This window comes from Sphaeramia orbicularis, chromosome 5 (assembly GCF_902148855.1).
Source record: "Sphaeramia orbicularis chromosome 5, fSphaOr1.1, whole genome shotgun sequence".
NCBI lineage: Eukaryota > Metazoa > Chordata > Actinopteri > Kurtiformes > Apogonidae > Sphaeramia > Sphaeramia orbicularis.
The window spans coordinates 61,667,963-61,690,554 of record NC_043961.1 but is presented as its reverse complement, the minus strand read 5'-3'; the positions used below and the strand labels follow the sequence as shown (position 1 = coordinate 61,690,554).

General features: G+C 43.0%; 1 long non-coding RNA gene across 1 annotated transcript; it reads right to left on the bottom strand.

Annotated features, from left to right (window-relative positions):
* Positions 1-17,923: 17,923 nt before the first annotated feature.
* LOC115420000 (uncharacterized) lies at positions 17,924-18,853 on the bottom strand. The gene is made up of 2 exons (XR_003935490.1): positions 18,283-18,853; positions 17,924-18,042 (listed from the first exon to the last, which is right to left on the bottom strand). It is a non-coding gene; the product is annotated as an uncharacterized LOC115420000 (long non-coding RNA).
* Between the last annotated feature and the right edge of the window lie 3,739 nt (positions 18,854-22,592).

The following is a 22,592-nucleotide window of genomic DNA, read 5'->3' as shown; positions in this document are numbered from 1 at the left end:
GGCCTAATTTGAGGTTATCGAGGATGAGTTCAATGAGTAAAGGACTAAGAGCTGCAGTTTGTTCTGACAAACATTTACCTTTAAAAGTTTAACCCCTTCCAGTCGGTGCCCACGCATTTGTATTAATATCTCCAACAAGGGGCGCTGCTGCCAACCATGAGCCCCATGAAAGGTAAATGTTGCGGACCCTTTCATAAAATTCAATATGTTTTTGATCTGTTGGAGCGGGGTGGGGGTGTGGGGGTCCATACATGACATCACTTACTCTGGTGTGAAAACGAAACTGAAACTTCACATACTTTCAACATCCTACTCACCACTTCTGTTCCTCTATAATTCAGTCCGTCTTACACAGCCCAAAAAATTATCCACTATATAAAAAATATTAATATTAATGTAAATATTTTTAAAATAACTTTATTTTTAGCATACTGACCTCCACTTCCGGTGGGTTACTTTGTTAGCATTAGCCACATTAGCTCAGGGCCTTAAAAATGTTCAGCCTATGCTTTTATTTTTTCTGGTGGCCTTAATGTTAAAGCAAGAGACCTTTCGGGTAAACAGCGCCCCCCTAATTAAAAAGGTGGATGATGCTTTTGTTTTTTTTCCTTATAGCAGATAATTTTTTGGGCTTTTCATTTTTTTTCTTATGGATTTTTTTTTTGGGGGGGGGCTGTTCTCTTTTTTTTCTTAAAGTCGATAATTTTTTTGGGCTGTTGTCTTTTTTTTTCTTATAGTTGATAATTTTTTTTTTTTTTTTGGGCTGTTGCACCGCATTTCAGAGTCTGGGTGAATGAAGCTGAATCTAATGTGACAGAAAAATCTAGTCATTTTATTCATATATTACAACACTGTCGCCCATACAGTTAGAATAATTTTATATTCAGACACATTCCTCTTTTTATTCCCATTCCTAAATCACATCATTTCATGTGAAGACACAAAGGTATTTTATTCTGGGTTTGTGTTTGTCTTTTGTCTGGTTTGTTTTCATTCACTTGATTGATCACATGGGTCATTTTCCTCATTTGTAAATTGCCTCCTACATAAACATATATTTGTAATTTTTATGGTTTTAATGGTAATGCTTATGAAAACTTAACTTGTTAAAATGTGAAATTGAAAATCCTCCAGTAGAAGGTTCAGTACTTTGACATAAACGCTGTAAACTTCAAATATACTGCAGCCACAGAGAACATCCATCCCAAAAGGACAAACAAATACAACACAGGAGGATTAAAGTAAAAAACAAGACGCTATATCGACACAAGAGAGTCACAGAGAATGAAGATGGTAAATGTGATGAAAACAAAGGACATTACATCATCAAATCAAAGCTAAACAGAAGGAATAAAACAACAGAAGAGCAGATCCCACAAGGCAACAACAGCAATGACACAACTGAAAAAAAGAAGCATAAAACAGAATAAAGATGATGAAATCCCACTAAAGCAGGACTGGAAAAAAAAAAAAGGACTACTGGAAAGAAAACTGAGGCGTTGGGTCATGAAGGTTTATCAGTTCTGTTTAACATCGTTATAATATTATAAAATAATATAATAATATTATGTAACATATATTATAATAGTAATAATATAATATCTGTATAATATTGTTTATGTGTTGTTGTTGTTTTTCTGTCCACATTGTCTTGTTAAAAAAAAAAAAAGAAAAAGAAAAAAAAGCTCTGTTTAATATCTTGGAGACATGTACATCGGCTTTAAAATAACCAGTAGAACCAGCAGATCCACTCCAAACACAGAGGAAATGGAGTAAAACCAGTGTCAGAGAAACGGGATGAAATCTGTTGAAAATAAAGTAGAGTCTGAATTTAAGCTGGAGCTGAAAATGAAGGTTGATCTAGACCAGCATATGAGTCAAAACCTCCAAAAGTGGCTCTGATCTGTAGGAGAACAGGTTGAAATTTGGTAGGGGAGGAGCTAAGGGGGAGGGGCTGTTTGACCCTCCAAATGGACCCCCCTCCAAACACAGGGGTCTGATAAATGTCCCATAATTCAGTTCCACTCATGGGTCAGATGGAGGTAAACACAGTCAAACAGAGCAGTAGTGAGCACAGACACACAAATGGACAGATTTACTGAAACACAGACGACTGAAGCGTGGGATCGTCTGTTTAAGGAGGTGTCAGTGTGTTCTAGACGGCATTAGTGCGCTGGTTTGGGGTTGATAGTGATAAACAGACGTCCAAAGTTCAGACATCTGTTCATAGTGACATCGATGACTGTTGATGACGGAACAGGTCTGGAAGGGTTGGACCATTTCAACCACTACCCCTTAGAACTGGGATAAAGGGGGAGGGGCAAGGGGTGGATTGGGCCTTAGGTTACCTACATAGTTGGCGCATGCAACGCGAGTGATGCATTTTTTTCATATGCTGCGTTTCCACCACGTGGTATCGACTCGACTCGACTTGGCCTTTTTGCGTTTCCATTACGAAAAAGGACCTGGAATCTGGTACCTGGTACTAGTTTTTTGGTCTCACCTCCGCTAAAGTTCCAGGACTGGGGACCAGATACTAAAAGGTGACACTGTGTAAACACTGCAGACCTCTGATTGGTCAGATAGTTGTCTCTGTGTCCCGCCCTTTTACAAAAAACAGGTGCAAAAGTTGACAGTAAATCTGATACATGTTCCAACCTGAAGAACAAAAAAACACCCAGGACTGACCCATGACCCCCCCTGGAAAGACTTCACACCCCCACACCCCCCCCAAGGGGCCCCACCCCACAGTTTGAGAACCACTGCTGTAGGTTGTCATGTGTGTTGGTACAGGACTTCCTCCACACCTCCACCTCTGAAATGTCTTCCTTCATGTTTTTTGTAGTTGTCCAGACATGACCTGTCCTTAGGTACCAACTGACCTGGCACAGGTGAACCCGGCTCAGAACCGGTCATCATTTACTGATCTGAAGTCTTCATTTGAGGTCAGAAAGACTTGAAAATTCCACGTTTAGTGACACTGCAGGATGTTGACCTGAGCAGAGCCACTGGGATGCATCTGCAAGGAGGCACCACCCAGGGTTAAGCTGCAGGTGCAGTGGGGTGTCTCATGTGCCGCCTCTCCACTACGTAGCATCAGCTCGACTTGACTCGGCCTTTTTGCGTTTCCATTATGAAAAAGGACCTGGAATCTGGTACCTGGTCCTAGTTTTTTGGTCTCACCTCCGCTGAGGTTCCAGGACTGGGGACCAGATCCTAAAGGTGACACTGTGTAAACACTGCAGACCTCTGATTGGTCAGAGTGGTGTGTGTGCCCCGCCCTTTTCCAGTAAATCTGTCAGTAGGTGAATCCACATGATGACAGTCTGTAAAACTACACCATGGTTTGTCCAGGAGGTTCAGACGCAAACATTCAGCAGGAGTTTGACCAGACAACAGGCAACCAGTGAGTTTATCAGCAACTGTGAGCAGAGCACACAGAAGGAACGCACCGCATCGCTATGACGACCAGGGACTGGAAAGAGGGAGGATCTGGAATGGAAACGGTCTGGAATAGGACCTGGTACCAGAGTGGAGTCGAGCCAGTTCCACGTAGCAGAAACGCAACATCAGTCTACACACTGAATGCAAGCGAGCCAGGTGATGTAAAATGCAATCCATCACTAGTGCAGTAGGGGGCAGCTGTCTTTTATTGAACAGACGTATTCCACCTGCAGTCATATATACAGATAACAGCAGAATATTGGACTAATGACAGATGGGACTGCTGTAGACTGTCCTGGTCCTGGTCCTGGTCCTGGTCCTACAGCGAACTAAAGGACTGTTGACTTCTTTCAGTTTCAGTTCAGTTCCGTCGTTCTTCATGTTCGTCTAAATCCCAGTTCTCTTGTTTGGACTCAGACGTGTTCGCTGGTACAGATCTGTGGAGACACAAAAAAGGAGGAGGGAGGAAATGGATGTGTTTGAATAACAAACAGACTGAAGAACGAGTGTGAGAGTGAAAAAAAAAATAGCATTAAAAGGAAATAATGACAAACAACCAAAGCAGCAATCGATCAAAGAGACGAGAATAAATGAACAGACGAAGAAATAAAAGAAGGACTGAAATGAGTGTGTGTGTGTGGTGTGTGTGTGTGTGAGTGTGTGTGTGCGTGTGTGTAATGTGTGTGTGTACTTATATGGATAAATGATAGTGTTTTTCTACAGCATTAAGGGTGTGTGGACTGATCCTCAGTGTTAAATGTTCATGTACTCGCATATACTGATCCAAACATGGACAGTTTTATTGACTGTGTACCTGAAACCTAGAGCAGCTGCAGAAAAGGCCTGGAACTCATTCATATTTACTCCCCCCGCCCCAACAGGAGGAGTGTCCCCAACAGGAGTAGTGTCCCCCAGCCCCAACAGGAGGAGTGTCCCCAGCCCCAACAGGAGGAGTGTCCCCAGCCCCAACAGGAGGAGTGTCCCCCAGCCCCAACAGGAGGAGTGTCCCCAACAGGAGGACTGTCCCCAGCCCCGACAGGAGGAGTGTCCCCAGCCCCAACAGGAGGAGTGTCCCCCAGCCCCAACAGGAGGAGTGTCCCCAACAGGAGGAGTGTCCCCAACAGGAGGAGTGTCCCCCAGCCCCAACAGGAGGAGTGTCCCCAACAGGAGGAGTGTCCCCAGCCCCAACAGGAGGAGTGTCCCCCAGCCCCAACAGGAGGAGTGTCCCCAGCCCCGACAGGAGGAGTGTCCCCAGCCCCAACAGGAGGAGTGTCCCCCAGCCCCAACAGGAGGAGTGTCCCCCAGCCCCAACAGGAGGAGTGTCCCCAGCCCTAACAGGATCCTTGAACCAGGGTAAAACAGCTGAGAACGACATGTGACAGTGACATCAGTGACCGCTCAGAGGACGGACACAGGATGTAGACCAAACATGTCAAAGTAAAAGCATCAACTCTTTTTCCATCTGACAAAGAAGAAAAGGACGTCTGTAGCAGTTCTAGTACGAACTGTGTGAACCCAAAGGGACTATGAACATGTAGTTTTTCCTTTGTCACAGTGTGGGGACTCAGGTCCATAATGAAGGCAACATTCATTTTCTCAGATAATAATAATAATAATAATAATAATAATAATAATAATAATAATAATAATAATAAAAACATCCATGTTAGAGTTCAGAGTTTGTCTGGGGTTAGTGGGTTCAGGTGTGTGTGTGTGTGTGTGTGTGTGTGTGTGTGTGTGTGTGTGTATCAGCTTTAATGTAAATGTTGTGTTTGTCTGGATGTGATCGTCAGTGACAGCTGATCTGTTCTGTCTTCACCTTGTCACTGTGTCTTTTCTCCTCTCTCTCTCTTTTCTTTTCTCTTCTCTCTCTTTTCTCCCCCTCTCTCTCTCCTTTTCTCTTTTCTCCTCTAACTTTTCTCCTCTCTCTTTTCTCCTCTCTCTGTTCTCCTCTCTCTCTCTCCTTTTCTCTTTTCTCCTCTATCTTTTCTCTCTCTCTTTTCTCCTCTCTCTGTTCTCCTCTCTCTCTCTTTTCTCCTCTCTCTCTCTTTTCTCCTCTCTCTCTCTGTTCTCCTCTCTCTCTCTGTTCTCCTCTCTCTCTCTGTTCTCCTCTCTCTCTCTTTTCTCTTCTCTCTCTCTCTGTGCGTCTGTCACATCCTTTCTCTTCCTACATCTTTTCTGTGGTTGTTTCAGTGTCAGTCTGTCCTCTGTTTCACCTTTAACACTACAAGACCTTCCAGGTAGTCTGTCACACACACACACACACACACACACACACACACACACAGTGTTCTTAAGGTGGACTGGAGGGGTTTATAGGAGGTAGTGCAGCATTCATGCGGTACTGGTGTCGTTCTTAGAGGGGTCGAATACAAACTGTCAAGACGAAGTGAATGACTGGACTCAAACACACGGTGCAGAAGGAAATCAAGTGTTTTATTAACGGAAAAATAAAGTTGAAGCAAATGTGTAGAGTTAATACACAGGGACGAGGATCAGACTGATGGATGTGTGTGACGGACAGTTAGTGTTTTGAACAGTCACACCATTATTCTGCTGTATCTGTGTTTGATTCTTCTACTTTCTACTTCAAATGTCTTCATCTGAGGTCATATTCTGACTCCTAATTTCTAACAGTTCAGCTCAATTTTCCCTCATATTTTACAGGACTGTGTGTGTAGCAGCCTTTGGCACCAATGAAACAGCGTAGGGTTCGACTAGTACAAAATCTGTATTTCATCATCGAGCACCGTGAAACTAAAACACAAACATTTGTACATAAGTTATTTTGCAAAGTTCACTTAGGTTACATTTTCTTTAAAAGCACAGACATTACAAACAAACAAGACATATTATTCATAATTAAAACTGTAATTTAACAAATGTATTTCAAACAAAAGAACAAAACATGTCACTACAATTAATTACCACATACCTTGCTCCGCCTACCAAGGGTACAACCTCCTCACTCATCCAGTGAATAGCTATAGGTATGCGAACCAAACTGCGCTTTGACAAAAAAAAAAAAACATTTCCACATGAATATCAAGCTTGATATTTGTTCAAAATAATGTGTCAAACAGATCAAACTCACATGTTCTTTGTGCTCTCCTCACTTCTGTGCTCAGCACAGTCCTGCTCTGCTCTTTGTGGTGAAACAGGTGTGAGCCAATCAGCCTCATTAGATCCCAAAAAGGGTGTGGCAACAAAACAAAATGGGAAGAAAATCCAATAGAAACCAAAAATAAATAAAAACAAAACAAACCCCAAGAAAAATCTAAAATAACAATAAACCTATTAACCAGCCACTAACAGTGTGATTTCAGCACCACGGACAGCGCACCATCCCAAACACATTGAACACATCATTCTAAAACACTGAATGTAAAACAGGTTCATGTAGTTTAATGTCTGAAAAGAGCATCAATCATCACCAAATTTTGGTGGACATCTGTATGCTGGGATAGGCTCCGCCCCTGCAACCGGACCGAGCGGTTCAGAAAATGAATGAATGACTGAGCAGTCCTGTCAGATTAAAGTATGTTCAGTTTTTTTTTCAGAGGTGAAAGTGGGCGTGGCTACAGATGTCCACATGAACTTTGGTGCTGGTTGATCTCTGTTCTGGACATTAAACTAGCTGTTTTATTTTTATGTTAGTGCTTCAGAATGTCCCTCCTCTTCTGCTGCTGTCGGACTGAAACAGACCTAACAAACACTGGATCTTCCTCTTGTTCATTTTGTATCTGTAGAAGTTTCAGTCTGTGGACATTCGCTCCATCTGGAATGTGATGATCAGGACATGGGACTGTTAGTCCACGTCCACTGTTTGTATACTGATTTAAATATTCTGAAACAGTGTCAGACCTTCAGAGCACCGTCAGTTCCACGTAGGGCTTGATGTGCTGAATTCTACTCCCTCCTGAAAACTGCTCCCCCTTCCACAGTCAGCCATGAAGAGGACAATACTGCTGTTCTGTTTTTTGTCTGTTTAATATTAAAGAATGTCCCAACTGTAAGGTATATACACAACATACAAAATATATAACAATAAAAACAGATACTAATGAAAACTATACCTTCCATGGCTGGGGAGGCAGTTTTCAGCAGGAGCAGAATTCAGCACCAGGTACTGCTGAAACCGCCTCCCCATCAGAATTAGCTTGCAAAGCTAAAGGAGTGAACTTAGTTTAGCAGCTCACGTTTGGAGCTCTTCTGGTGTGACAGGTGAATTTGGTGACCTTTGTCGTCTTTATGGCTGACTGAGGAAGGGGAGCTGTTCTCGGCAGCTGCTGGCGATGCAGTTTTTGGCAGGGAGTAGAATTTGGCACAACAGGGCTGACATACATTCACCTTACGACACAATAATTCCTGAAGTGTCTGTGGATCTGATGTATGAAGGTCCAACGGCACCATTAAGAAGACCGGGGCAACTGTACGGTGTTCATATGACATAAAATCACGTTATTTTCTCACGGAGGCCTCAAAATGCTCTTGTGTTTTAAATGGCAGCCGAACTGACTTCATGAGACGGACGGAAGAAACTACAGCTGCATCCACCGATGTCTACGAATGTCTACGAACTCCAGGACTCGTACAAACCCATCGTTTGAAAGAAGCTTTGTGACCTTAACCTTCACTTTTCAACATCTGGAACTGAACTGAACAAACTGAGGCGTTAAAGGTGGGGTCTGAGATCTTAGAAAAACGGTTCCAGCAGCTACATTTTGAAAATACTCAGTTCAACAGTCCAAACCCCTTTCTTCAGACGTCCCTCTGAAGCCACACCTCCAGAGTGGTGGCACGCGCAATGCTTGTTCCCGAGGGTTCACGAGTGCTGCACGGCAACAGTTCACCGGCTGAGGCTCTGCTCCGGACCCGGGTCGGGCTCTGACGCCGTCTACGGTCTGGTCCGGTCTGGCCAAACCGTCTCCGTCACTGGCTGAGGCTCCGCCCCCTGCTTCACCCCCATACGCCTCGGGCTCCTCCCCCGACTACGGCCCTGGCTGAGCCTCCTGCTGGCGTATCCGTGCATAGCTCATTCAGGCTCCTCTAACCCCCCCACTCTTCCAGAACAGTCCCAGTTCAGACCTGTGGGACTACTGTTCCATTTCCTACTGGTTTATGTTTGTAACTAAACAGTTTACTGGTGAACTTTCCATCCTAATTTAACTAATAGTCATTCCCACCTGATGACTCCACAGTCTCAGTGAGGATCTCAGATTGTCTCTCTGACATATCTGCATGGATGAAAGCCCATCACCTTCAGCTGAACCTGTCCAAAACTGAACTGCTGGTCTTCCCAGCTAAGCCAACCATACAGCTGGACATCTCCATCACTACTGACTCCATACCTCTGGCTCCTACCAGTGTAGTACGTAACTTGGGAGTCATGATTGATAATCAGTTGACCTTCACGGATCACGTTGCCTCTGTCACCCGATCATGCCGTTTCACTCTGTTCAACCTAAGACAGATCAGGCCATACCTAACCGAACAGGCCACCCAGCTCCTGGTGCAGACTATGGTTATCTCCACCCAGCTCCTGGTGCAGACTATGGTTATCTCCACCCAGCTCCTGGTGCAGACTATGGTTATCTCCACCCAGCTCCTGGTGCAGACTATGGTTATCTCCGTCTTGACTACTGCAATGCTCTTTCTAACGGGCCTCCCAGCTTGTGTTGTCAAACCACTACAGATGGTCCAGAATGCAGCAGCGCGTCTGGTCTTCAATCAGCCTAAACGGGCAATGTCACCCCCTTACTCACCCTAAAAGGGCACATGTCACCCCCTTTACTCACCCTAAACGGGCACATGTCACCCCCTTACTCACCCTAAAAGGGCACATGTCACCCCCTTACTCACCCTAAAAGGGCACATGTCACCCCCTTACTCACCCTAAAGGGCACACTGTCACCCCCTTACTCATTGAGTTCCACTGGTCTACCCATAGCTGCCCGCATCAAATTCAAATCTTTAATCCTAGCCTACAGAATTGCTCCGTGGGTCTGCTCCTGTCTACTTAGGTGCACTAATAAATGCTTATGTCGCCCACGACACTCCGCTCGTCTGGGGAACGTAGTCTGGTGGTCCCCAGACCTTGTACAAGACAATCCAGGCTCTTTTCATGGGTCGTTCCACGTTGGTGGAACGCTCTACCAAGTGCTACAAGAACAGAGTCATCCCTGCCTATCTTCAAGAAGCTCCTGAAGACCCAGCTCTTCCGAGAGCACCTCCTATCCTAACACTTTCAAACATTCCATTTTAAATATTCTAATAAGGTTTTTCCCAGGACAACCACAGATTCTTTCACGATTATCTCTGGACCTGCTGCGGTGGTCCGGCCTCTTCCCTGCCCTCATCATCATCACTCACTTATCCTCAACCGCCTCCATGTGTCTCCCCCTACTCCCCCCTTCTCCCCCTCTCCCCCAGTCCCTATCTCTATCGCTCTCTCTTTTTCCCCTTCTCTACTCTCTCTCTTTAACCCCAACTGGTCAAGGCAGACGGCCATCCTCCAGGAGTCTGGGTCTGCTCCAGGTTTCTGCTGTTAAAGGGAAGTTTTTCCTCGCCACTGTCACCAGTCACAAGTGTTTGCTCCTGGAGGATTCTGTTGGGTTTCTGTAGAATTGACTTAGAGTCTGGTTTGGACCAACTCTATATATAAAATGTCAAGAGATAACTTTTTTGTGATCTGGCGCTATATAAATAAAATTTGATTGATTGAGTGATTTAATTGGTTTTCCCTGTAAGTCGCTTTGGAAAAAAGCGTCTGCCAAATGCGTAAACATAAACATAAACATAATAGAACCAGGTTCTGGCTTCACTTCCTGTACAAGCGCTCCAGCCTCTGGGAACGCACAGAGGGGGGAGGGGGGAGGGGCAATGCAGTTGAGTTTGATAGACATATCATTGTTCAATCATTTCCAGTGGGCGCTCAAAATGATTGGATGGTGTTTTTTCAGTCCTGCCCGTTCCACAGGTGACTGATTTTTTTAATTTTTGTGTTAGAGCATTTAATTAATTAGTTGTAATCGAGGTGTGAAGGGGATTTTAAGGAATATAATAAGAAATGCTCCAGGAAAACATCTCAGACCCCACCTTTAACTCTGTGTGTGAAGGGGTGTTATGTGCGCCACAGTATGTTACCAGTACATATTAGATTAGATTAGATTAGATTAGATTAGATTAGATTAGATTAGATTAGAGAGAACTTTATTGATCCCTTGGACAGAACCTTCAGGAAATTGAGGTTCCAAAAGCAGCACAAACACCAAATATATATACACAAGAAAAAAACACAAGAAAAAAAGCATCAGGAACAAGTGGATAGGAGTAATAATAATAATAATAATAATGACAACAACAATAATAATAATAATAATAATAATTAGCTTATTATGATACAGTATAATGTTATAGTCTGCACTGTATATACACACACACACACACACATATATATGTGTGTGTGTGTGTGTGTATACTCTTTATGTTCTTTGTGGGGGGTTTTTCTTGTCTTTTTTCACCACTTTTGTTTGAAATAACTGATCAATCAGTCAAATGGCAAAATAGCAACACACGTACTTTAACTCATCATATAATCTTTAATCAATAATCAATCGTTCATCAGTCATAGTTGATTATCATGACACTATATCATTCTATAATTCCAAAAGCTGACAGACAGCTGTATGTATAAACTGAAGCTATAGATGTAATAATAAACACAACTGTCCATTTTATTCACAGTCTAGACCACAGGTGTCAAACATACGTCCCGGGGCCCAAATCCGGCCCACCAAAGGGTCCAGTCCGGCACTGGGGGTGAATTTGTAAAAAGCAAAAATTACACTGAAGATGTGAACAATCCTTTTAGTTCAGGTTCCACATTCAGACCAATTCAATCTGCAGTGGACAGGACCAGTCAAATACTGTCATAAGAACATAGAAATAATGACAACTGCACATGTTTATCTTGGTAAATGTAACTATTTTCATGTATTTACACTAAAACAAAGTATAATTAAAAAAAAAAAAAAAAAGTGAACAACCTGAAATGTCTTAAGAGAAGTCAGTACAGTTTTAACACTATTCTGTCTGTTATTAAATGTTTTGTGTGTTTGTAGATCCACTGTGATCTGTCTGTTCTAATGTACATGTGGAAATGATAAACTGAGGCAGAAACTGTTAAAATTACACTGATTTTTTCAGTTTGTTCATGTTGTTCACATCTTTTGAAAGGATAGTTTGTAGATGTAAACCTGTTCATGATGTAAATTTACTTTTTCGCTCTAAAACAGAGAAAAGTTTGGAGTTGACATTATTTCCATATTATTCTGTTATTATTTCACTGGTTGGGCCCCCTGCAGATCTAATTTAGCTGAATGTGGAACTGAACTAACATGAGTTTGGAGGCCCTGGTCTAAACTATAGGACAGATGTGTCCTTTAAACAGACCCATGTTTACACTTCAGTTTGGTCTGTTTCTATTTAACTGAACACATGCATTCACAGTCACTCCCCCCCCCCCCCCCCCCCCCCCCCCCCCCCGTTGAACTGTCTGACTGCTCGTCAATACCCTCCTCCTATCACATTCATCAATACTCCTACTGCTTGATAACATCATCAGATTAGCTGATCAATAAAAGCCTCTGTATCAGATTATAGTTCTTTGTTATCTGTGGATTCAATTAGAAGGCGGAGCCGCTCGATCACAGCCCACTGCTGACGCCTTATCGATACCAGCCGCCGTCCTGACAAACGATAAAGGCTCACAGATCAATAGGTGGCGTCGATGCTGCATCGCCCTGATGATCCACCATGGATGAGTTGACCCCAAGTTGTTTTGAGCCTTTATTCACACATTCATCAGCGCCCCCTGGTGTTCTAATGGTAAGGCTATAGTAAGTGCTCTGAAAAGGGTCATTTTGAACAGCTTCAATTCTAATTAAAAAGTGCTCTAGATCATGATACATGCCCACCTAAGTGTTTCTGGAGGTATTTCAAGATGCTTTAAGCCTTTATTCAAAAATTGATCGGAGCCCCCTGGTGTTCAAATGGTAATATAGCATGTGCTCCAAAAACGGTAAATTTTGTAACATCTTCAAATCTAATTAAAAAGTGTTCTAGATCATTATACATGCCATTCTACATGTTCCTAGACGTATTTCAAGGTGTTCTGTGCCTTTATTCCAACATTCATCAGAGCCCCCTGGTGTTCAAATGCTAAGGCTACAGTAAGTGCTCTGAAAAGGGTCATTTTGGACCATGTTCAGATTTGGTTAAAAAAATGCTCTAGATCATTATACATGCCCACCTACATGTTTCTGGAGGTATTTCAAGATGTTTCAAACCTTTATTCCAAAATTCACTGGAGCCCCCTCATGTTACAATGCTAAGGCTATAGTAAGTGCTCCACAAAAGGCAAATTTTTGACCATCTTCAAATCTAATTAAAAGTGCTCTAGATCATTATACATGCCCACCTATACGTTCTGGAGATCTTTCAAGGCTTTCGTGCCTTTATTAAAAATTCATCAGAGCCCCCCATGTTCAGGTGGGTAAGGCTATAGTATGTGCTCTGAAAAGGGTATGTTTTTGACCACTTCAAATCTCAATTAAAAAGTGTTCTAGATCATGATACTGCCCACCTACGTGTTCGGAAGAATTTCAAGGCTTTTCGCGCCTTTATTCAAAAATTCATCGGAGCCCCCGGTGTTCAAATGGTAAGGCTACAGTAAGTGCTCTGAAAAGGGTCATTTTGGACCATGTTCAGATTTGGTTAAAAAAATGCTCTAGATCATTATACATGCCCACCTACATGTTTCTGGAGTATTTCAAGGCTTTTCGTGCCTTTATTCCAACATTCTTTGAATGTTCATGTTCCTGTTCTTATCTGATGATGCTTCAGTCTAATTGGACCACAGTGTCAGTTCAGTCTCAGTTTCAGAGTCTTCTGCATGTGAATATTCAGACCTGGTGTTTGTTTCATCACTCAGACTGGATTGGCTTTTTTCTGCTCCTGTCTCTGGTGGAATTTGGTTTATATTCAAAGAAAAAAAAACCTTTTCAATGATTTAGGAATGGACGAGAAATCCAACTTTGAAGATCAACATATTTAATAAGTAAACTTCTGTGTCTTATTTAACCTTTTTTCATCAGTCTTTAGTTTCCACGGTAACAACAGCCCCTTTTTTTCTTCTCTTCTTTGTGTTACTTACCTTCACGTATTTCTCTGATCTCCATTTTTCTATCAGTTGTCTTCATTTTTTAAAAATAATTCAAGGCCGGTAGACCACAGGATTCAACCTTGGATTGTTAGAGTTCAGTTGGTGATGTTGTGCTTCCACCTGCTGGAGGACACCGTGAACTGCAGATGGTGGATTAAGGACTCACTATTCAGACTTTTCCCAGGTTCCTTATGAACCAGTGTGTGTGTAGATAGTACATATGAAAACAGGAAAAAAAAACCTTGAATGTCATTTGAAACCTGAACATATGGTGTGATTTCTGATGACTGCTCTTCCATTCAGTCCTCACACTGATGATTTCACTCTTTTTCATTATTCTACAACACAGTTTGTATAAAAACTATTCTGTTTTCACTAGTTCACTGTTGACTGTCCAATCACAGTGACCCCCCACACTTGGCCACACCCACCCTCTGCAGATACAAACAACTCACTTTCATTCAATAAAAACACATCAGTTCTCATTTTCAGGTGAAAATACACGATTGAAAACATAATTATGAGTAACTTTTGGGTACTTTCAGTGGGTACAACCATAGATGTATATGCGTAGACACCGCATCGACTGCCGCTGCCCATTGGAGTGAGGTGCCTACAGGGTGGTCATCCTGGTACAGGCCTACTCGCTGCTACTGCGCATTAAAGCTCGACCTACCGATGTGGCATTTCTCACAGCACTTAGTAAAAGTTTGAACATGAACAACCCTCCTCCCTCCAAAGCCCCGCCCCCTTCCCTCTGCCTGAGCACTGAGGCTCCTCCTCCTCTCCTGATGCACGATGGAAACGGAGGAAGAAGCAGAGGTGGAGGTCCGGTCCGTTTTGGCGTGTCCGCGGACCCCTCCCTCAGTAATCAGATGCATCATCCACCTGCCGCGGCTCCTGTTCCATCAGTAGACCCTGAATTTAAGGGTGTGGTCTGTGTTTAAGGGTGTGGTCTGTGCAGTACTGGGTCAGGGTCTTCACTGCAGTGCCCAGGGGATGGGCGCGCGCACTGTGAACGCGCGGCCTCCGCGAATTTTCCATGGACATTTGAGGTTTCATAGTCCATACAATTCCATCCTACATCATCTTACATGTGTGACACCAGGTACATGTACCTGTATGAGTCCCACCGTCAGAAAAGCTGAGCTTTATGCAGACCTGTTCAGTCCAGTACAGCTGACTTCCAGACTTTTATCTCCATCCTTCATTCATCAGACTCCTGTTTGTGCTCCTCAGTTGTCGTTTCTGTTCATAATATCCGTTTTTTCCCTTCCACATTGTGCATGTCAGTTCTATCCAAACACATCCTAGACAGTAGACGGTGGTCAGTAGACTGTGGTCGTGGTCAGTAGACTGTGTCAGTGGTCAGATAGACTGTAGTCAGTGACAGGAGGAGCATGCCAGTGGAAGCGTCAGATTCAGAGGACACATATCGGATGCGGGGACAGCGATAATGGATCGGATGCTGGACGACTGTAATGGATGATGAACAGGAGGCTCAGTCAGGTCTCGGCCAATTATTTCATTCGGAACCGACTAAAATGATTGGTCAGACTTTTATCAGAATATATGAGAATAAACATTTTTTGAGTTTCAATACCTGGTGGATTTTCTTTACATTTTAGTTTGGACACACACTTAGTAGGAGCATTTAAGATGACAAAGGAAAGTGTAAAAAATGCCACATCTACGTAGAGCTTAAGTCTACTAGCGGCATTGTACCCGTGGTTCCTTGTATGATAGTGGTGCAACAGCGGCATTGCACCCAAACGCCCTCCTGCGTTTGCAACATCGATAAAACATCAATGGGATGGACACCGGACACAGGGCGGGGCCGAAACATGCATTATATAGTAGGATAGAAGAAACAGGTGTTTGTACTATTAAAGTGATCATAAACTGCTCAGCTGTTAACATATATTACGCAGGTTGTGTGTTACAAACGTCAGACATGAGGATAGACAGACAGATAGATATAAATAGAACAAAAAGAACTCAGAAAACATCAAGGTGTGTCAGGTCTGATATTAAATTGCTTTAAGGATTGCATTTGATTATTATTCTTATTATTATCAAAATACGATTATTATCACTATCATAGATAATATTGCTATTATATTTGACTACTATTATTAGCAGTCATGATTAATATTGCTATTGATCACTGCCATATAATTAATATTACTATTATTATTTTAACTTTGAAATATTTAAGATAACTGCAAAGAACATAAAGAATCCTCCTGGAAATATATTTAAGAGTTTACAGAATATTGTCCCAGAGCTGCCTTTCATTAATCAGGCTATGGAAGATAAAAGCCCTGAAAACACAGAACTGGTTTGGCACAAGTGGATTATTTCAAAATATATAAACATTTAAAACCAATACAAGAGAAGTCGATATAAAAAAGAAAACAATCAAAAAGGAGTGAGATGAAGTTCACCTTATAAACTCCTGCCCCCTTACCCTGTCTTTGAACTGACCATACATTCCCATGTCAGCTCCCAGAAGTACGCTGAAGTAATCGGATACATATCAAAATAAATTCTGACTAAGCCTGCACAAAACACAGAAATACTATACATATGAAAATAAACTGTCCATTTCATAACAGTGTTATACATCAAATTGATTAAACTAGAACACATTTTAACTCATACTTTCATATTTTCTTAACATTTTGGTTTGATCGTCCTTTTAAATGTTATTTGATGTAACTGCCTTCAGTTCATCATTGAGGTCATGACAGAAGTTGATTCCTGGGGTCATTTTGTCGCTGTGGTGCAACTTCATGTGGACAAACACAGACTCTACTAATGTCAGGCGGTCTGGTGGATGTCGATGCCAAATTGTGTAACTGTAGATCCTTCATTAGCAGGTGGGTCATTTTACGTGCTTGACTAGTTCTGCCGACTTCCTGTGGGCTTTGTCTTCTTTTGTATCTGCTGCCTGCCTTTTATTTATTTCATTTTTGATCTTTTATGTTTATGAGACAGAGTATGTTGAGTCTGTCACCAGAGGTAATTAATGATATACGACCTGTTCTTGTATGGAGAAAGAGATTAAGTCTGCCATGTACCAAGCCTTCAAAAAGTTCAATAAAAACTTGAATTTCATAAAAAAACAAAAAAACAACAATTATGAGTAATAAATTGCTTTTCTACTCCCCCTTGAACTGCCACCTTATCGTGGTGGGGGAGTTTCAGTGCACGAATGATCCCAGGAGCTCTGTTGTCGGGGGCTTTATGCCCCTGGTAGGGTCTCCCAAGGCAAACAGGTCCTGGGTGACGGGCCAGACTAGGAGCAGTTCAGAAGCCCCTATGAAAGAAAAACAACAAAAGAACGTGACGTCGCCCGGTACGGCACAGCCGGGGCCCCACCCTGGAGCCAGGCCTGGGGTTGGGGCTCGAATGCGAGCACCTGGTGGTTGGCCTATGCCCACGGGGTCCGGCCGGAGCCCAGCCCGAAGGAGCGACGTGGGCCCGCCCTTTGGTGGACTCAACACCCACCAAGGGAATCGTAGGTGCCGGGTGCAGTGTGGACTGGGTGGCAGTCGACGGCAGGGAGCCCGACAACCCGATCCCCGGACGCAGAGTCTAGGATCGGTGCAGCGTCTGCAGTGATGCAGTCGCTGTACCGGTCGAGTTGTGGGAAGAAGGAGCTGAGCCAAGAGGCAAAGCTCTCGATTTACCGGTCAATCTACGTTCCTACCTCACCTATGGTCATGAGCTTTGGGTCAGGACCAAAAGGACCAGATCCCGGATACAAGCGGTCGAAATGAGTTTCCTCCCGCAGGGTGGCTGGGCGCACCCTTAGGATAGGGGAGGAGCTCAGTCACCAGGGAGGAGCTTGGAGTAGAGCCGCTGCTCCTCCACATCCAGAGGGGCCAGCTGAGGTGGCTCGGGCATGTTTCAGATCCTCCTGGACGCCTCCCTGGGGAGGTGTTCCGGGCATGTCCATCGGGAGGAGACCTCGGGGAGACCCAGGACACGTTGGAGAGACTATTCTGTGGGCTGGCCTGGGAACACCTCGGGGTCCCCCCGGAAGAGCTGGAGGAGGAGTCTGGGAGAGGGAAGTCTGGGCGTCCCTGCTTAGACTGTTTACCGCTGAGACCTTGGCCCCGGATAAGCGGTGGATAATGGATATGGAAATTGCTTTCTACTACCCCCCCCCCCCCCCCCAATTCTTCCCTACTGGACCTTAATAGTTCACCAGTTGAAAACACTCAAATGTACGACACAACTCAACAGTTTAACACCTTGACAGGAAAAAAAAAAAAAAACTTTATTAATTAAAACAAAAGCAATCATGTAGCAGTGGTCCTTTTAGCACCGCTACACACACACACACCAACACACCACACACACCCCTCAAACACACCATAAGTACAGAGTAGAACACCGTTAACCTGTGTCTGACAGCGAAACATAACACTGAGAGCAGTGATACACACACACACACTCTTGATTCCATCCGACAGATCAAACATAATCCAACACCGTTCAATCAACCAGCATTTTCTATTATTATTATTATTACTGTGGCTGAAAAAATACTGAACCTGTGACTGTTTGTGTACGACTGCATCAACTGAACCAGCATAAAAAACACACACACACACACACACACACAGAATATGTCTACCCTTTGGAAACGTTCAGCATTTTTCATTTAATTTGTTAAAATTTGTGTGAATTTTGAAGAAAATGTGTGAATTGAACTAAAGGCAACCCATGCATAAGAAAAACTAAACTGAAAAAAAAAAAAAAAAAAAAAAACACAGCCGGGGGGGGGGGGGGGGGGGGCAAAACAAAAACAAAACAAATGATGGGAACAACAGACCGACCGCAGATATGAGCCAGGGCCGCTGCAGCTGCAGTGCACTCTGGGTAATGAGGACAGGACACTTCCAGCATCAGTTCACCTTCTCTAGCGTCTCTGAAGTGGAGGATCATGGGAAATATTCACAGCATTGTTACTGATTGTCCAATGGAAATGTGTGCTCTCATGGTAAAGGGAACCTGAACAGGCAGTTTGGACTTTTGGAATGCCGCCTTTCCACTACATGGAACCGGCTCGACTCTGGCACCAGGTCCTATTCCAGACTGTTTCCATTCCAGGATACTACCCACTTTACAGTACCTGGTCGTACCTGGTGCGTTACTGCTGTGTCATCTGCTCAGAGTTGTTGATAACTCGCTCGTTGCGTGTTGTCATCGTCAACTCGTGCTGAATTTTTACGTCTGAGCCTAGTTCAGGGCTGTCAAACTCATGTTCTTTCAGGTTCCACATTCAGCCCAGTTTGATCTCCAGTGGGCCGAACCAGTAAAATAATAACAGAATAGCCGATACATAACAACTCCAAATTTTTCAGTGCAAAAAAATAACATGAAATTATGAAAATTTTGACATTTTACAAACTATCCAAAACAAAAAAAGATGTGAGTAATCTAAAAAACAGAAATTTCTGAAGAAAAATAAGCAAAATTTGATCAATATTCTGCCTCAACTTATGATTTCAACATGTGCATTACAGATCAGATCTACCAAAGCACAAAACGGGCCCAATATTGATAAAATTGCAGTTATTTTTCTTTAGACATTACAGGTTACTCATATTTGTTCTGGTTATTGACATTTATTATTAAAGGATATCAGAATTATGTTCTTTGCGATAAATCAAAGAGAAAAGATTGGTGCTTGCCATTACTTAGAGGTATGATGTCATATTACTTTTTTTCTCACATGAAACCAAGAAATTCTGGAGTCATTATTTCTATGTTATTATGCTGTTACTTTTGAGTTTGATGCCCTTGACTGTTATATCTTCAGGGTAATTTTTGCACGTGCAAAGTCATCCTGCGGGTCAGACTAGACCCTTTGGCGGGCTGGCTTGGCCCCCAGGCCACATGTTGGACACCTGTGGTGTAGTTTTACAGTTTACTGTCATGTGGATTCACCTACTGACAGATTTACTGTCAACTTCTGCATCTGTTTTTTTGTAAAAGGGCGGGGCACAGAGACAACTCACAGAGACAACCAATCAGTGGTCTGCAGTGTTTACACAGTGTCACCTTTAGTATCTGGTCCCCAGTCCTGGAACCTCAGCGGAGGTGAGACCAAAAAACTAGTACAGGTACCAGGGCTGTAAGAAAATATCGGTTTTTGCAATATATCACGATATTTCATTTCGAAATGCTGTATCAATATTAAAAGTACTGTATCAATATTTTTAGGTATTTATTCAAATGCAGATATGGCGGAGGTTCATTTTTTTTTTTTTTTTTTTTCTTTTCCGTGTATATTTTATTATTATTTAACACTCTTTTATTCAATAATGTTCGTTCCTTTGTTGGGATTGAACTCAAATCCTGTTCTGATGTTAGTTGTGAACAAATAGAATCTGAACATTTGAACAGGATCTGAAACTGGAATGTCTGTAAAACAGAATTTCAGTTTGAACACAGGAACATTTTGTGATATAGCATTAGATCCTGTTGTGATCAAATAAAAATGTGTTTAGTATTTGTGCAGATTTCTGCTGGAATTCCATTCTTCCAGGAAATAATCTTTAAAAAAAAAAAGAAACAAAACCATTAAAAATTGCCTTTTTAATAGTATTGTGATATATCATGATATAACGTATCATGATCCTAGTATTGTGATTTGTATCGTATCACCAGATTCTTGCCGATACACAGCCCTACCAGGTACCACATTCCAGGTCCTTTCTCGTAATGGAAACGCAAAAAGGCTGAGTCGAGTCGATACCACGTAGTGGAAACACAGCAAAAGTGTGTGTTTATGTGTGTGTGTTTTATATAAGTGTGTGTTTTTTGTATTCCCTCCAGCAGATGGAGGTTGTCACACCTGTGGTTTGGAGCAGGACACTGGAGAACCCAAAACTTAAACTGACCCATGTGGGAAAAACTCAATCCAATCAAATACTGAGCTGAGTGTCTGTGGTCTGTACAGGACTCACCTGTCCACTACTGCCCCCTACAGGTTCATCTGAGACACACGTTTACATTTTTATACACAGGTGTCAAACATGCGGGCTAGGGTCCAAATCCGGCCCACCAAAGGGTCCAGCCCGGCCCACCAAAGGGTCCAGTCTGACCCATGGGATGAATTTGTGAAATGCAAAAATTACAGTAAGATATGAACAATCCTTTTAGTCCAGGTTCCACATTCAGACCAATTCAATCTGAAGTGGGCAGGGCCAGTCAAATACGATCATAATAACATAGAAATAAATGTAAATGTAAATATTTTCATGTATTTACACTAAAACAAAGTATAATTTCACAAAAAATGTGAATAACCTGAACAAATATGAACAACCTGAAATGTCTTACGTGGAATTTTAATTAGAGCTACAACCGATTAATCGACTCAGTGAGCCAAAAAAATCTTTCAAGTCAATCATTCCTTCATTTCTCTGCTGTTAAACATTGGTTCCACTGTTGCGTTTCACACGGACGCTTATTGTGATGCACAAAGAAGCTTCAATTCAGGAAAATTGCAATAGAATATTTCCCTTTGATCGATTCGAGTCGATTAATCAAATCGTGAGTTTTTGCATTCGCTTCAAGCACCTAATCGATTAATCGGTTGCAGCTCTAATTTTAATAATATTCCTCCTGTTACTAAATGTTTTGTGTGTTTGTAGATCCACTGTGATCTGTAAGTTATAATGAACATGTGTAAATGATAAACTGTGGCAGAATATTGTTAAAATTACACTTTTTTTTCAGTTTGTTCATGTTATTCACATCTTTTGAAAGGACAGTCTGTAGATGTAAACCTGTTCATAATGTAATTTGACTTCTTTCCTCTAAAACATAAAGAAAAGTTCGGAGTTGACATTATTTATATATTATTCTGTTATTTTACTGGTTCGGTCCACTGCAGATCAAATTTAGCTGAATGTGGAACTGAACTAAAATGAGTTTGACACCCCTGTTTTAATACAACTGTACAAATATACTGTCATGTAAGAAACAAAGAACCTGAACATTTGTATCTGAACTGAAGTATCCTAAATTCCCATTAAACCACATGAACAGGTCCAGGCGGCAGACGACACCACAGCTGCTGTTTTCTGTTTCATTCTTTTGTCTCTGATGGAGTTCACAGCTCCAGTCGTGTACTGGTTTCATCTGCCGGCGCTCCAAACTGTAGGTAACACAGACTGAGGAGGAGAGACTCGTACGAACACACTGTGAAAAGTCCAAACCGACTCTTTAAATGTGTGTGTGTGTGTGTGTGTGTGTGTGTGGGGGGGGGGGGGTCAGAAGTCAGCTCAGACATTAAACACTGGTGAAGAAACTCAGCAACGACGACGACACATGGAAGTGTTCAGGATCTGTCGATCTGCAGTGGTGGGAAGGGTTTGGCAGTTGAAGGTGGAGGTGTTCTGTCCTTTTTTTTTGGGGGGGGGGGGGGGGGGGGGGGGTGCAGATAACAAAGGGATGTGGAATACTGAAACCAGTGTCACCTTAGTATGGCCTTGGGTGGGCTTGTATGTACGTCTGGTTCCACCACCCTTTTGGATAAAAGCTGCTGAATGTACAGTTCACATTGTCCGTGCGTCCTGTCCCCTCAGCTGTTCAGCCTCGGTGCGGTGAAGTAGTCCTGCTGGATCCTCTGGACCTCCTGGCCCCCCCTCCACTGTAGTCCTGCTGGATCCTCTGGACCTCCTGCCCCCCCTCCACTGTAGTCCTGCTGGATCCTCTGGACCTCCTGCCCCCCCCTCCACTGTAGTCCTGCTGGATCCTCTGGACCTTCTGCCCCTCCTCCACTGAAGTCCTGCTGGATACTCTGGACCTCCTGCCCACCCCGCCCCCTCCAGTTCCAGTTCCAGGTCTGAATACAGCATACCAACCCAGCCCTGACCCGTTCAGAGCTCACGGCTCC